This window comes from Halichoeres trimaculatus, unplaced genomic scaffold (assembly GCF_033239565.1).
Source record: "Halichoeres trimaculatus isolate MK-OKI-2021-1 unplaced genomic scaffold, fHalTri1.1 fHalTri1_scaffold_14, whole genome shotgun sequence".
Taxonomy (NCBI): Eukaryota; Metazoa; Chordata; class Actinopteri; order Labriformes; family Labridae; genus Halichoeres; species Halichoeres trimaculatus.
The window spans coordinates 24,768,144-24,785,911 of NW_027437192.1; the positions used below are offsets into that span (position 1 = coordinate 24,768,144).

At 39.3% G+C, this 17,768-nt stretch overlaps 1 protein-coding gene across 5 annotated transcripts in view; it reads left to right on the forward strand.

Moving 5' to 3' along the window:
- Nucleotides 1-17,768, forward strand: part of dlgap3 (discs, large (Drosophila) homolog-associated protein 3) — a 208,292-nt gene that overhangs the window by 99,020 nt on the left and 91,504 nt on the right. For all 5 annotated transcript variants that reach the window (XM_074686306.1, XM_074686304.1, XM_074686307.1 and 2 more), the window contains one exon: nt 13,188-13,262. The gene's annotated coding sequence lies outside the window, so the exon portion shown is untranslated. The remainder of the gene's footprint in view (nt 1-13,187; nt 13,263-17,768) is intronic.

Genomic DNA, 17,768 nt, shown 5'->3' on the forward strand with positions numbered 1-17,768 from the left:
GATATCTCTTCCCCCCTTTGGTGCTGATGTCATATTTAATTCAACCTTTGATTCATGCAGACAAAAAATCAAAGCATCACAAACAGCTGAATTTGGGAGAACCTGAGCAGCATGCAGAAACAAAAACCTCAACCTTACAACCCAAAAGAAATATTTTCGGTGGTGCTTGTCACATTCGCACATCCTCTTTCTGTTGGTGTCAGACATGCGTTAGACGGGGAATTTGGATTTTAGTCATTTGGATGCTGAAAATAAATGTCATTACAGTAAATTAGTGATGCGGTTATACACAGTGAGGCTAAGCAGAAAAACACAAGAAGCCACTGTGGCCTCGTATTAACAGTGTGACATGACCTTTCTCTGACTTCAGTGTACATTTTTTGTAGAGCTTAGTCATTATGACGTGCTGACTGGTCCCTCTGTCAATAGGCGTTGATGGCTGTATAAAGTTTTCTTGTTCCCCAGTTGAAACAGGTAACATGTCTTTCCCAATTTGTTCTTCACCCTTTTATAAGTCTTTCCATTTTTAACCTTCTTTTTCAAAAGGAACAGTACAGGTGGATGCTGTTTGTAGCATGAATTGCTTTGACAGTGCTGAAGACTGGCATTTTTAAAAGTCCTGCTTGGAGATAAAGCTGAAGCCCTGCTGACTTGAAATCAGCTACAACAATACCACCAACGTCCTGAATTATATGTGACTATTCTTGACCTCTCACCTTCATAGTAGGGATGCATGATATTGGATGTTTTGCCGATATCTGATATGCCGATACTTAACAACTCATTTAGCCAATATCGATATCCATATTTTTTCTGTGCACATAATTGTAGAGATTATAAACTCTCTTCTGTATTGGAAGTATCATATTGTATTATAGTCCATACTTTTATTACATTTGTATGGTGGCCTATAGGTGTCAGCAGATTTGCAAAAGCAACAACACAAACGCAAATATGACAACACAGATGCAAAAGCCTCAGCACAACAAAAGTTAAGAGAAAAGTTTTCCTAACAGACACAGGAAAGTTCTGAAAGTAAGTTAATGATTGTTTTCTTTTATAACTTAAGCTATGATAAATGTAGCTCCAGTGCTAACGTAAATAAAGAAATGTAAGTACTATGAAGGATATCACAAGGTGACGCACCGAAGTCAATCATTTAGATACTTTTACAATATTTCTATCTGTTTGTATTAGTAACGTCCTTTAACTTCCGTTGTGTTGTGGCTTTTGCATTCGTGTTGTAGCTTTTACAAATCATCTGACATCTACCGGCCACTGTAAATTTATTATGTATTATTCATTTAACTATATATTTATTTATGACAGTTTCTTTCAAACAAAAATTCCACAAGAGAAATCCTACTTGAAAGCTGGATGATACTCTTCCTGAGACAATCGCGACATTACCCACAACTAGAGATAGACCGATATAGATCTTTTGGGGCCGATACTGAATATTAGTAGGCAAGGAGGCTGATAACTGATATTTGAAGCCGATTTTCATTTGCAGTCAAAGTGAAAATATTGGCATAAAAAAATTTGATTTATACAAACTCCAACACTTAACTGCAATCAAATGCCTTCAATCATATGTTTATTAAACAGCCCCCAGGCTTAGCAGCATGTTTTATAAAGGTAAATGAAAACTTAAAAAAATATATATTGCTAAAGTTTTTTACAGTAAGTAAAGTTTTCCAAAATTTCTATGTAACTGCATATGAGAAGTGCAAAGCATACAAACACAAGTTGAATAAAATGGTAAACTTTGGTAAATGGTAAAAGTGCCTGAAGTACTCAGATACATAAGCAGAACAGACCGCTGCTTCAATTCACTTTTAACTTAAAACAGGAGCAAAATATGGGACTACTCAATCTGCAATGTGCAAACAAAACCACATAAAGTTCAAAAAATATCTGCAGCTTCAGCCCATTATGTTATTGGTTTATTACATCAGCGGAATTTGGTGTGTTGGCTGATATCTGATGATACTGACCGATACTGATAACGTGCTGATAATATTGTGCATCCCTACTTCATGCCATGATTGTGCATCAAAATTCAGCTGTGAGCGATGAAGCAAATGTGGTTAGTCGAGTGTTTGCTTAAGGCTAGTCGGAAGCGTGGGAAACCACACACACACAACAAGCAAAAAAAAGCAGAAATGATCCCAGTCAGCAGCTTAGAAGATATTCAGATCTCCAGTTTGTCAAATCAGAGGCACAGCACACCTGACAGGCAGCCTGTAGCTGTTAGTGAAGAGGCTCAAAGCCCGTCTCTTGAGTTCAGCATTTCCAAGATGGCTCTTGTTGATGGCTTTAAAACAGCGCACCAGAAACAGATGTGACATCAGATGCTACATCCCTTTCATACAGTCTATGGTCACAAAGTGGTTAATACATTAGCTTCTGTTATTTTGTCCTCTGGTTCACTCAAAGGTCAGTCTTGTCAAAATGATTTTGGTTCAGATAAAAGCACAAATACAGATCTCAAACTCTCCATCAGCCAAATCCATTAAAAATCTTTGCACACGTTTACTTAGTTTCTATGACTTTATGCAGGAAAATTGTTGCAAAAGCTCAATGGAAATGCAGTGGTTTTGATGCATTTGTAGTTTACTTTACAGTTCAGCCCTTAGACTGAACTCTGTGAAGAAAACACTCTTCTTTAAATAAATCCTGCTTTGTTCTGTTCACCTTTCTCTCAGGCGTCCTTTTTGTTGCTTTGCATCATCCATCTGCTATATCTGACCTTGCTCTCATAGATCACAAGAGGAAAAATCATTTCCTCGCTTTTTCTCTTTATCTTGCTTAATTCCTCTTTCTGTGCAAAGCCTGACCTGCACACTACCCATGCTATCCAACAAAGAGCTTGTCTGATAAACATGCGGCCTTTGCTGTAAACATGATCAACTAGAGATGTTATGAGCATTATCCCTGCAGTGTATGTGCATATAGTGTGCACAAAACTTAACTGCAGGTCTCACTTAAAGATATGTGTGAGTGTGATCCAGGGTTATCACATGGCGTCATGGTGCACAGGCATAAAGGGAATTAGAATATTCAACATGAGCTGTATGGAAGGAATACACACGGCTGTTATCAAACTTTCCTCCTCTTTTAAGCTGACAGAAATCCCTATAGGCTGTTTGCAGAGCTGAAGTCAGTGTTCTGTTAATAGGATCTAATTGGAAATGGCTGGTGTTGAGGAAGTTGCTTGAGTTGTCTGAGCTTAATCCTGTAGAAATCCCTGAGAAGTTAATAAGAATCTATGTGCTACGTCCTAAATGTAGGACAGTGGTTTGCAAATGGAACTAAGCTGTTGGACTCTTTGGATTTAACACTTGCTTCAAAGAGGAGAATACAGACACACAATGCTCTTTATAGAGGTCTGTTAATGGAAACGTTGAGTGTTTTGTTCAGTGTTGAGCCACCTCTGCCCTCAATTGCTACTTTGCCTTGGAAGAAATGTTTACAGATTATGTGCTTCCTTTGGCCTTTAAACACCGGACAACAAAACTCAAGCGTTGGAATGATGATTATAGACCTTGTCCCATTGAAACTGTTATTTTCTTATCAGGGATTTCCTGATTAGTATTTTTTTGCTCCCAATTCTGATTTTTTTTTTGTATTAGGTATCAGCCAATACCAAGACTTGATCCCGTTCTTGTGTTTACAGAGATACACTTTGCCTAAGAGGTAAGAAAATGAAGCTGCACCTTTTTTTTGTTTTGCGTTTGAGCAAAAATGAATAGTAAAAATGAAAGAAAAAAAAAAGATAAATTGTGTCTTGAGCTTATTGATTCCATTTAACTTGGTCCAGCTTGTTTTGATGTTACAGTCATCTCATGTATTTTACATGCTCTCCTCTATAAGACCCCCTGAATTTGTGTGCAAACAATACAGCACACTTAAATCCAAGGCTGCCCTGAACACAACTCTCCCGAGACAGTGTGAGACTACAAGTATAAATATTAGGCACTACCGTGACTACCTCATGTTTTTGTCTCCTTTCCATGAAAAGTTTATTTTGCCATAAACCAAGTTACAACTTGAACTGACCTCAGTTGTAGTCCATAAATGCTTTCACATATGGCTGTTGGACTGTTTTGACATTCTATTTTGACATATTTTCATGCTTCTGGTTATGAAGCCACAGAGTTGCTAATGCTAGAGTAGCAGACTGTTAAACATTTGTTTGTTTTTGCCCTTTTGAACCGTATGTCCCTGAAGAGTAACTGTAGGATGCTGTAAAGCAGATGATATTGCTGTAATGTGTCTAGTTGTGCTCTCGTGTGTTTAAGTGTGGCTACTGTTTCACATCAATTTACTTTAAATTATCTTATTATTTTATCTTTAACTTTACGAGGTTGGGTGCACTTAGAGTGCTGGGTTACACTGATGCAACAGGGTTTGGCAGCAAATTGTGCTCAGTGATGTCTCACAATAATGATTGAATGAGTAAATCAGCAATGCCGCACATTGATACATTAAAAATGCCAAAGTCCTGTATCTGATACTAGGGATCAGGAACTCCCTATTTCACTTTTATCCTAACTCAGGGTAGAAACCACTTTAGTAACATCAGCAGTCAGAAGATACCCAGATTGCACTTGTTTCCTCCAAGCACATTTTAAGTCTGCCAGTGCTTTTGGGCAACCTGGCCAGGAGTCGAACCAGCAACAAGCACTGCTGCCTCTCTTGCCTCTTTACATGGGGAGCATGCTCAAACTTCCAGGACAAACAAACAGCCTAAAGTGTAAAGTTTTATCATCTTGGCTGTGCTCTAATGTGAAATCAGATGGCAAAGAATCGCTTTCCAAGATGGCAGCCATGTAGACCCATCTGATGAGCCTGCCTGTGGTTCATTTTATCTCTTGGCCGATCTTGTCTCAGAAATGCATAATTAAAGTTTTCAGATGATGGATTTTATTCATGGGAGTCAGTCATGTACTTTGAATGTACATGAACAACAAAGCTGTCAGTGTACCATTCTGACATCGACATCCCAGCAGCATATCAGGGAATTAAAGATTGTCATTTGGAAACAAACAATCCTCTTAATTAATAGTGTTCAGATATCGTTTAGTTTGCTTCATAGGGGAAAACTCTGTGCAGTATATGTAAACACATGTGCTGCCTGCATTGCTGTAGCTCATAGGAGTAATGAGTCAACCTTGCTGCCACGTAGAAGAGGGGTAGCATCTCCTGATGCGTGTCCGTAATTAAAATTAAAGTATTCATAGCTCAGTGCATTGTCGATCAATTTTCAAGCAGTGAATTACTCATATCCAAATCATTTATTTACATTTTCAGGCACACAATGTACAAATATTGATTAAAGTTGAAGCTAGAGTTGGAGTTTTTAGGCTTACAAGACACTCTGAGTTTATAATGATGCACAAACTTACAGTGTCTTGTAAGCCTATGGGGCCTAGGCCATCATATATATATATATATATATATATATATTTTGTTGGCCATGATGCTACTCTGCCTTCCAGCCTTCCGGTATTCCCTCTGTTGCTGGTTAGAACAGCTAGCTTGTCCATCTGAGTGGAGAGATAGATCTTACATTCCCAATAACAATGGACGTATAGGTCAATGTTGTCACTCCTAAGCTTACACCTAAGAACCAGCACGCCACCCTCACCTCCTTCTCCTCACCTTGTGGGAAAACATCAGGACTTGCACCAGTTAGCATTGGCATGCTACAGGCTGCTAACAGCTGATTTCACATGTAAACAATGCAGTCGTGGTAACATTTAGGATCTGTAGACAAACACAGGAGAAGAAGTAGTAAAAATATTGCTAAAGCCACAAAAAGTTTGGTGTCCATGACAAACAAATGAGCCATACAAAGTAATGATCCACTCCAAATACAAAAATGACAAAAAAAAGAGATGAAAATAATGACATGACATGACAACAAATAAGACCGTCACAATAAGAGTAACATATAAATTCCAGTACAGGATAGCTTTCTTTACAGACAAAAAAAACAAGCAAACTTGTGATTACCGGTATCGGCCTAAAGGGGTGTCGATAAATCAGCATATCAGATATCAGCAAAAATTCAATATCGTGCATCCCTAATATATATATATATATATATATATATATATATATATATATATATATATATATATATATATATATATATATATATATATACACACACTGTATATTGACCACAGGTCAATATCAGGTATTCAGATTCAAAACAGGTGAGTGTAAGGTTGTTCTTCTTTTATATGAAAATATGCAGTTTATTTAGACAAAGTAATAAAAGGAAGAGTTTATTATTGAATTTATGAAAGGAGAAGATTAATTGAAAAGATAAAAACTAAATGAAAAAAACACCAAGCAAGAAATACTGTCTACTTAAGTATTTATTTACAACAGTATTCTTTTAGTAATAAAGTAACTATCATAGTTTCTGAACTTTAAGTCACTCTGTAAGATAATTTTACATCTTTTGAAGTCGTACCATTCAAAAGAGTCACACTAAACCATACAGTAAGTCAAATTTATTTAAAAGGATTTGGTTTGTTTTCCAGTGGGAACACTCCAGCTATGTCAGATAAAAAAAGAAAAGAGAGAAATACTTAAAGTGATATTAAGACCTTGTTGTTTTGTTGTTGAAATAATTACTTTGGATACATTTGTGTCTCTTGTTATTTTGCATGGTGTTCAATACAGCCATTAGCCAACCTGCTGTGGATGACTTTGAGTCAATGCTGCCTCCAAACTCCCTCATCATTTCCGGATTGCAGTGGTCAGTCCAAACCTGTCCTCTTCTGGCCCTGGTGTGAACTGGGTGTACAGCTCAGCCCTGTGGGGAATCCTTGGCGCATGTCTGGCCCTAATTAATGCCCCTACCGCAGCCTCTTGTTAGAGAGAGATGGAGGGAGGAAGTGAAAAACAGGAGAGGAAGAGGGAGAGTTAGTGGAGAAGGGAACTATCAAATATTGATTGTATTTGCATAAATAGCTGCAGTTGTTAAAAGCCCTGCACGATCCCACTTGCTAGCTTTGCATTCTTGGGGCATACACAGGGAGAAAAAATCAAGAGAGGCTGAATGAGGGAGAAAAGTGGTGATTAGAGTCAAGAGAATGCATGGATGGCCCGCAATGCGACATTGCGTAGGCCTCTCAATCAAGCCATCCCAAAGGCTACGACACTACTTGGTCGCTTTCTAATTTGCACCAATTATTGTCCCATTAACAAACCCACTGTAGTAAAGCAGAAAGAAGACTATACTGCTTTTTTCCTGTTGAGCTGGTCATCAATACTCTGGGTTTAACAAAGCCCCTGAGGTGGAGGTGAAGCAGTCAGCCTGAAACAACACTTTGCATTCCAGTGTCACTTCATAAATGTGAAATAAAGTCAGGTTTGCAGAGAAAAAGGGAGGGAAAGGAATCTTTTTTTACTTCCCTATGTGCTCTTTAGTTTACATTCTGGCATGCACACCTCATAAGGGCAACACCTGATGACCAATAATCCTGTCAGCACAAGTAACAGGTTTACTGTCTATAATACAAAAGGTGGTGTGACAGAGCAGATGATGAAACCCCAAAAATCATTTGTATTTAGTCTGCTATTCAAGAAGTGTCCACAAAATATTTGGATATCCTGTAAAGCTGGAGCTTTCTCTGCATCTTTAGAGGTTATGCAGATGAGTCTCACAGATGTTTCCAAGAAATCAGAGCTCAAACAGATTTGTTCTTTTAGTCATGTTGAGAAAGGAAAAAAAGAGAAAGAATAAACAGAAAAGTCACATGAAGGCATCACAGACTGAGATTTCAAAAGGCTCCATGGTGTTATGATGCTGTGTGACATTTCAGCCCTAGGACCCAAACAGGATGAGCAGGACCTCGACAAAAATGTGTGACGGTCCAAGCATGATCACCTATTTCTATTAATAGCCATTTACCAGCTCAAGTAATAAAAAGAAACTGAACCAAAACTCAATTTGAAGTTTAGAAATGATTACTCAGTTGGAATTGAAAAAAAAAAAAAAAGTGTGCCATGAAAGAACAACATCCAAACTCATTGTCGACTCAAAGCATTAGGAGGCATATCAGTCAGTGTTTACACAAAAGTTACGGTTTCCTCCAGGGATTTTCTGAAGAAGCTACTTTGCTAGCTGTTTAAACCATAGACTGAATGAAATATGGACGTAGTCCATGCGAAATGGAGCCAATCATCGGCTGCGACCATACTGAATGACCATATTGTGACCTTAGCTGTTTCTCTGATTAGATAATCAGATGATCCTAATACCTTCTAAACTGCAAAGTCGAAAAAATTCACCCCCTATACAGTGTGCTAATAGCAATATTAGGGTTTTTTCAAAATTTAGCCCTTTTTCTGAAGCAGGCTGTAAATAGGCATTTTACTCCCACAGATGTCAGTATTTTGGCTTGGTGTGCAGGATTCCCAGTCTTTCTGCAGCCAGCCTCATGAAGGTTCTTAATGAACAGCAACTTTCATAGGTTTAATTTTTCTAAACTGGATGTTGCTCCTTGGTTTAAACCCAAATTTAAATTGGGACTAGCCCTGTGGTCTTAGGGTTTGAAAAAACTTGGGAAAAAGGTGAAATTTAGCACAACTCTTTTCTAAATGCAGTCAAGGTCACAGGGTTGCAGATTTTGGGGGCAAACAGTATCACATTAGAAGCCCTAGCTGCACCAGCCTCTGGTCTTTTGATATGACTGTTTGTCAGCTATTTACGATTGATCAAATGGTTTTGACCAATCAGAATCAACTATTTATCACTTTACATTTTATTGACACACTTTTTTTTCAGACATTTATATACATGCATTTTTTTTACATGTACATATATTTACATTTTTTACTAATTTACACAAAACAAAAATGACAGTACACTCATTACACACACACACACACACACACACACACACACACACACACACACACACACACACACACACACACACACACACACACACACACACACACACACAAAGGGGGTTAGGACAACACAAAACAAAACAACCATCTCCATGTGCTATGTAGCATGGATGGCTGTACAAAGGGGGTGGGGGGGGGTTGGCTGCGGGGCAGGAGTCATCACTGTTACAATTTATAGTTATAATTTAAATACAGCCGTGAACAAAAGATCATATACAGTTCATATTGTTTACAATTCATCATATCATTTTAAACATTCCCCTGATGAATGTCCATGGGTCGTCCCAATTGTTATAACTCAGGGTTGAAGCTGCACTCTCTGTTGAAATCAAATCCAGAAAGTCTATTAGCCAATTGTCTATGTTGTAGCAGTCCGGTTTACGAGTTTTCCAGTTCATATACCTGCAAAATAAATTGAAAGCTTACAAATGCAGACCCTGTCTCATGTCCCTGTGATTAAAGTTTCTCTATATTAGAAAACTTCCTGTTAGTCTGATGGGTGCTGGACAGTTGGTACACTAAGTTAACTCAGTTAATGCTACCTTGTAGCATCCAGTTCATATTTGTGTTGCAGCTGTATCTATTACATCACTGCTCCACAAATGAAGTTAAACTATTGTAATTCTTCGTCTACAACACTATTATACAAGCTTACTCACTGTCACATAAAAAGATTATTTGCAGTCTGGTATTAATTTGTGAGCAAGCAAATGAATTTGCAGCAGCTGTGTCTGGCAATAATTTCTTTTGCTGTGAAAAGCAAGGAGTGTGTTTGTAAAATGGGCAGTTTGTTTGTCAGAAGTTGCTGGAAACTGGTGGTTAAATAAAGCTGTAACATGGTGAGCCTATCTGAACGTGAACACCCGTTGTGACCGCCAACAGGGATGTTGTGTTTCTTACCTACATCTGCGTGTCTGTGTGTGTGCCTGTGTGAACTCTAAGTATATGCAGTATTAACATTCACGCACGGGTGCATGTCTCCATGTGTGTTTGTGTATGAGTTGACTTGCATATTTAGTGTGAGAGGGAGCTTGCAGAGCTGATCAGTGTCCATGCTGAGGGCTTTGTCACAGCTGACCTATATTAGATGAAAGCAGCTGGATCAGTGGCCTGCAGGGACAGCAAAAGAGTTGTGTTCTAATTATCTCTGCAGCTAGCTAGCGACACATCACACCCATGCACACACAGACACTCTCACATGGACACACACATACTTTTGGGCAAATCAATGGGCCCGTAAGAGCATCTGCCATGCTCTGCTTGACAGGCGACAGTGGCAGGTTCTCTGTGTAGGATTTGCAAGGGTAGTGCGCCTCGTGTTGCACAATGCGCATTAGCAGCTTCTGAGATCACAGGATGTACTGTCATAAGGCAAAACTTGGTTTAGCTTAGCAAGACATAATTAGCAGGTGATACAGTGCTAAAATTGAAATGGACTCATACTGGGGCTTTTGGGAATTGTAGGCATGTATCCAGTCATCTTAAAGATGAATTTACTCTGATGTAGGGTTGCCACCAGTCTCCTAAAATATAAAATTTCACACTTAAACATCGTGTTTTGAATCAATACGGGATGTGAATTTTCCCCTATTATCAGTTTGCCTTGAACGCAGCATCATTCTGCTTGTTTCAACATGGGCTCCCTTCTGCCCACTAATAGCAGCAGTTTATTGGTTGATTTTAAGGATGGAATAAGAGCTCATCATTAATTGGGTTACAGGAAATCAGAGGTAAACAGGTCTGTGCCTGTATTAATGGTAGTGTATTTCAGGGTTAACAGACTGGTTAAAATTTACAAAATAATTAGTAATGTAAATTTAATAATAAAATCTGTTTCTGTCATTATTTACTCTCTATATTGAGTCCATGTTTGCTCACAATCTCGACCCGAAAAACAAACTTTTTCAGTAAATAAACAAAGTCAAATCTGTATTTTTAAAACCAACAGTTAATATTTCTTGTTTATGGTCAAACCTGAGGTTGAATAATGATTGCACATTGAGTTACACAGCCGCAGACGTCACTGGTGTTTCAGTGTAAAGTGAAACCCTGTTAACTGGTGACTCTCGCCTGTTAATTACTGATACTGTGGCTGAGAGTCAGCAGTTAGCATGGTCGCTATTAACTCCAAAACACCAGTTGCTCTTTGATTGTCAAAACTTGATAGACGTTGCCTCTGTTGTATAGTATCGTTTCTAAAAACTGACCACAGAACAACTGTACATTTTAATGCTGATAACAGGTTGAATTTAGTGTTTAAAAAACGCTAACTTGTTTGAATGAATGAAAGCTTAATGCTGCTTCTGTGGTCAAGATGCGTGTGCATCTTTATGATGATGTAGGCTGATAATCCCTCTATTAATCAGCAGAATGAGATTTTGAAAAGGCACTAACTATTTTTAAGCATTTTCTATGCATAATTCATTTTCTTTCTAACGTTGTAATCAATATGTTTTCTTTGATAGGTTATTTCTCATCAATACATCAAGAATTCAGACATTAAATACAACATGAAAAAGTTCAATACAATATTGATAACTAGTACCATCCATGATTTTAGAGAAAACAAGAAAAAGACAGATGGATGGAATCAAAAAAAAAAAACACCTTAAGAATTCTTATTAGAGCCCAACCGATATGGGATTTTTCGGGACGATACCGATACCGAGGGCAAAAAAAGCAGATATCCAATATATCGGCCAATATCCGATATGTCGACCGGTATCCGATATATATCGGCTGATATATATGATAAATTCATTGATATACACGGGATATATACTGTATATGAACACAAATTGTTATAATACCCATATGATTCAAGACAGAGACAGAACACTATTAAATTAAACTTTAATTATAAAACTGTCAACATAAGAACTGTTGTGTAAACACAATGATAAATAAATAAATCAAACTTTAAACACAGTAAGTATTAAAAAGAAATAAAAATGTAAACACAATGAGCAACTTACAGGAAGTTAAAACACTGTATTATAGTCTTACACTAGATAATGGTGGACAGAGGGGGAGGGCACTTGGGCAGCGTGCAGCCCAGCACACAGACACACAGGGGCAGGAGCGACAGAATCTCTGTGGAGCAAAAATTTTTATAATCGGCTACATTTTGGCCGATACTGATTAATCGGTGACAGGCATAAGCGGCCCGCCCGATTAATCGGCCCGCCCGGTTAATCGGTCAGGCTCAAATTCTTATATATTGAAATAAAAAGTCATGTTAGCACAATTTGCAACACAAAACTTGGAGTAATGAACTACCACAGCTGGTGCCCCTTTCTACCATTAGGCCATTGGTGGTAGGGCCATCACCCCCCCTTACTGCTGGGGGTGTTGTATTTTTCTGCCTTGAAGGTGGAAACCCTACTCTGATGTATATTGGCTGCTGCTGTCACTGAGCCTTGAAGTAACACATGCTGAGCGTGAGCGTTTGCTATAATGAGGCATAAAATGAAAGGAAAGCCCAGGGAGCTAAAGCTAAGAGCTAAATGCAGACACTGGCATAATGTGAATGTTAATGTACGGGTAATAAAGTGTGTGGAACGCCCTCCAACACAAATCACAGTTAGCTCAGAAGCATTTGACATTCAACTAATTCAGACACAGCAAGGACGAATGCACAACGCTGAGTTCTTTGCTTTGTCTAATTATCTTCATTTTTAAGAACACAGGTAGGCCACATACGCACATTCTCCCACAACACATGACACACGATAATTTTTGTGCAAGACACAGTGTGTGCTTCTTTCCTCCTCTGAAGTCTGAGGATTACCTTTGAGAGGTAATTGGACGCAGCATACACTCAATTAAGCTGTTAGCTTCCCTGTCATCGCCTCTTCTTTTTCTCTCCTTGCTGTATCTTCTGCAAAACTCTTCTTTCCATAGCTTACCCTGCGTTCTCTTTGGATCTTCATGATGTCTCTGTTTTTATGAACCAAGACTCTAAAAATGCAGGAGGGCTGTAGTGTTAGTGTAGTTGAAGGAGAAAGTCTTGTTTCAGTCGGTCACAGCTGCACATTTTTACACAACGTTGCATTTTCAGGCAGATTATTTTACAGCTTAAAGCTTTTTCCTATGACAGAGGGAGGGAAGCAGTGTAGAGAAATGACAGCGGGAGACTGAGCTAAACGTTCCCTGCCAGGTACGACTGTGTTCCCATGAATTAGTTTATGGGTTGTCTGTTGCAGTTTGAGCCTCCCTGATCTTTTCTTGCTTCCTTTGCTCTGCAGAGTGCTCCAGAGTGACTCATTCAGCCGGACGTTTCTATCTGAAGACATGGAGCACCATTTCCTGATGAGACTGTGGTAAGTCTGCTCACTTGTGACTCCTGCAGCTACTTGTCACATATATCCAAACCTATAAATCCATTGTCTGTCATGTGCGTCCTTGAAATCCATCCCCCTTGAGGAGTATGTAAGAGTTCCCAGTGGAACCTCTCAAGGATTAACCCTTGCCAGTAAAGCAGCTCTGAGGAAGACAGGATCAGAAGAACAGCACTCACTCTGTTCTCTGCGGTGTTTGATCCAGGGTGTGAAGCAGCATTGATTCGTTTGCTCTCAGAGGATGTTTGGCTTTTGAAGCAGGAGCACATGGTGGTGCTGTAACTAACATGCACAGGATAGGAATGCACTGTTTTACAGGATTGCACTGATTTGTTTGCAGGGGAGGTAAAGAATAGTCTTGGATTTGAATAATGAGTATTCAATAAGAGAAGGTTAAAGAAAAATGGGAGACATGGGCTGGCTCAGTAGTAAAGTAAAAAATAGCAGGCAGAGCCGACTGATTGTGCTGGCCCGAGGTTGTACTACTATTCTTAGCCTCAGTCTCCTCCTTTCCTCCCTCTCCCCTCCTTCCTTTCTCCTGAGTCTTTTTGTTACCGCTGTGACGCCAGCACTCTTCAGTCCATCTGGTGTCTGGAAGCGCTCTGGATCTCTCCACTTTCCCTCTCTAATTGGCTCAAACCACTTAACTGTCTTCCATCCGTCTACACACTGTCCATTTGGCATTTTATTTATTTATCCTCCCTTTTCACCTATTTATCCTTCACTACCTCAGATAAGACACTCAAGAAATCTTTTTTTATCCAGAGATGCCTCAGATGGTTGGATTAACCTCTGAGGCGTTACTTTTTTTTTGAGAGAGAGAGAGAGATGAACAGATTGAAACAGAGTAACCGTGTCAGTGTGTATTTTTGCGTTTGCATTTTCTCTGATTTGATTAAAGAGTGAAATGGTCTTGTTTTGCATCAAAGCAAGTACTAGAGACCCTCCAACCCTATCATGGCTCTGCTATGTTGCTATAGTGACATACTAGACTCATGATGAGCCTTAACGGCATGTGCGAAATTTCACTTCCTTTGTTGTGGTAGTCATGACACATGAGTGGGAATGAGAAAATAATTGACCAGGAAAGGTCAACTCATGAGACATCTCCTCTGACGTGTTTGAGGATCTGTAAATAGAGAATAGCTCAGGTCTCACGCTTAATAAATGTATTATAGTTTAATTTATGGATGTTTCAGTAGAACACTGTTGCTGTGTGACTTATCCAGGGTTGGGTCTTAGTGGCAGCAGGTGAAGCAGGCTAAGTTGCCCCTGCTGCAAGATTTCTTGTAATTTACGCTTTGTGTAATAAACTCTGACTAATCATATTTTTTCTTCTTAGAAAGAAGAAAGAAAAGTTCTTCCTCAATAGTTTATTTCCAATTTTCTAAAACTTTTTTATCCCTAATTCAATCTCTTGCTTTTTCAACCACTCCTTTTGGAAATTATCCCAAGCTCCTGGAACAGACACATTAGAAAATACTGGACACAACTAATTTTTAAATAAATTCACATTTTTTCTTTTCAGTTAATAGTCTGCATTTTAGTTTTTATGCAACTTCTCATACCACTCTACAGCTAACCACTGAAATAATGTACTTTTGTTGGAATTGTTGTGGAGTTCAAGCATAAAGTTGAAGAGTAATAAGAAAACATAGGAAGAAAAAGCAGGTATCTTGGAACAGTAGTGAAAAGTAGTCTTGATCAGGGCTGTTTTGACCATTATTTACAGAACCTGTCAGTAAATTACACCATTACTGGTACCCAGAGTGTTCCTGTTTCTGGATTTAGTCCGAGTAGTGGGCTATTTTCCATTATTACTGGGCTTTGTCACTGATTTTGCATCCGTGTAAGATGCTTGATTCTGATTAGTCAAAAACCTTTGACGACAACTTGAAGACGGTGATTAAGTTTCACTAACACAAGCAACGCAAGAGGCCAAAGGTTCTGCTTGTTCACACCGTAGAGTTGTCAACAAGGTGAGACAAACCCATTCTCTGTTTTTGTTTTTCATTGCCCTTACTGTAACGTTAGCTATGTATTATTATGAGGAAGAAAATAATCTTTTGTTATGGGCTATATTTGAAAAACTGGAATAATTTTAAATCAGTAAAACAATCTGTTAATAGTTGGGTTTTTTTTGCCAAAATGCTGAAATCAGTAGCTGGGTAAAAAGCAGGATAATGTACAGATAGTGGGGGATGGATAAAGTATTTCATTGCATCTTTGGTCATCTGGGACAACTAGGCATCTCCATGCAATTGCAGCGAACAAAACCTGACTAGTGGCGGCTGCTGGTCAGTCAAGGAGGGGAGGCTCATTTCTTTTTCCGGCCTACGTCATACATTTGTTTATTTATTTAAACGTAAATTCTACCCTCAGCTTGCTAGCAGCTAGAGCTGCTACGATAGACAACGACAGGCTGTAAGTGTGAGTGACAGGGGGAGACGCTCCGCAGCTGTAGCTGTTGCTGCTCATTGGTGAAAAGAGAGAAAATATTCAAACACAGCACTCGTCGTTTTTAAGAAAGGTAACTCGCTGGGGATCGATAGAGCCTACAGATCAGTCCAGAACAACTGACTGTAAAACTCAGAAGATGCTCTGGTGGAGGGTTATACTTCAAGATCGCTGACTGGCTCATTTTACTGTCAATCAAAAAGGGATTCAGCCTCAGACAGATCATCCAATCATCATGCAGAAGCCCAGCGTCCAGGCCAGCCCACTGCCTCATAGACCCCCAGAGACGCTGAGCGTCCGATGGGTGGGACAAAGCCCAGTGTTTATCCAATGACCGTCCAGTTTCCACAGTGGAACAACCCACTCTACGCTTCCCCGCTGAAGTCAGAAGACGCCAGGAATTGTAGCGTATATTTTGTCAATGAAATGTACACACAGCAGTACATATCACCACTTTTTTGTGGAACATTTTAGGGGAAGCTGAGCTTCCCTTGCAGTCTTAGAGCAATCGCCACAGTTCTAGACATCACCTAAGGAACAACAACAACTCAGGCTGTAAACAAAGAAAAAAGCATGGTTGGGAGTCCTTCAGTGCTAATCAAAATGAGCTACACCAGAAGCCCCCCCTAAACTGACTATCACTCTGAGAGTCTGTACTGTGAGATAATTACCAGAAATCCCTGGGTCAGGACTCTTGTCATTGCCATCCTTGTTTCTCCACAGATGGTTTTACTGATCCTGCTGATCAGACCTGAGTGAGTGTTGGCTCATATCAATCATGTTTTAGTGTTATGTTGACACCTGCCCCTGAGGTTTTACCACCTCAGAGAGACAGTAACACCTTCTCTGTTCATAACAAGTCAAACTGAAATGCTGGGAACTCTAAGGGGTTAGTTTTCATAGCTCTAACACAGATAACACATCAATGGATGTTTTATTTTGGGTTCATGTTGATTTACCATAGAAGCAGGAGGAACAGCTGTCAAATATGAAATTAAAAACGGAAGGGTAACTGATTTAGCTGTTTTTGTCTCAGGCCCCTCTGTGCGACACTGCCAGGATGTAAACACAGCCATCATTAATGTTATGATAACACCTGTGCTTGTGCCACTACCATGAGTCAAACTGCCTGTAGTGAGAAAGACTGTTTCTGGCAAAGCTGTGACAAACTGTTAACAGTCCAAGGAGCCATGCTGTCGGGTTTTATTGCTGGATTATTTAATATTGCTCTTAACACTGTGATAACACATGTCATAATGGCCAGTAAGTGCATGTTTGGGATGTGTAAGTGAAGATGCCTCCAGGTTTTCAGGTGACCTTTATAATTCTCAGTGTAGCTGCAGGTAGCTTCAACCTAATCAGTGGTCTGGTATCACACATGCACAGCTGATAACCAGCTTAATCCAAGACACTATCTCTTCTCCATCCATCTGCTCTCTGTATATTTTACCAAATTACATATTTGATTTTATTTATCCATGTTGAGACAGTCTTAAAGCTCTCTGTTTTAGCCAGAGTTGGACTTGTTGCAAAAGTAGAGCCTTGGGGCTTCCTGTCACAGATGGAAGAACAGGAAAAATGATATAAGCACAAATGTGCAGGGTCTTTTATTTACACCCACCATCCACTCAAAAGAGTGTATTCTTTGTACATGATATGAATCTTATATCAGACACAGCTTGAGTCAGATGTTAAGTGCTCTTACTGAAATGGCAGAGCACTTAACTCAGCAAAGAATCAAGTACACCTCAAACGGGCAGGTGGCAAATAAAACTCAAAATGAAATTTGAGCCTTAGGATTGCAGAGTTAGCGAGGAGCGATGGTTAAGTTTGTTTAGATGATCTGTCGGTGGAACCCTGGACTAATGAAAACCATTTTTCTACAATAAACTACCTCAACTGGTGATGGGTGCTGTCTGGAGCCTGATTAATACTCTTATAGTGGCTTTGTAGCCATTTGTAAAGCATTAGGCTTCATACAAGCAGCTAAGAAACCATTAGATTAGATCAGGTTGGTTATGTTTGTTACCT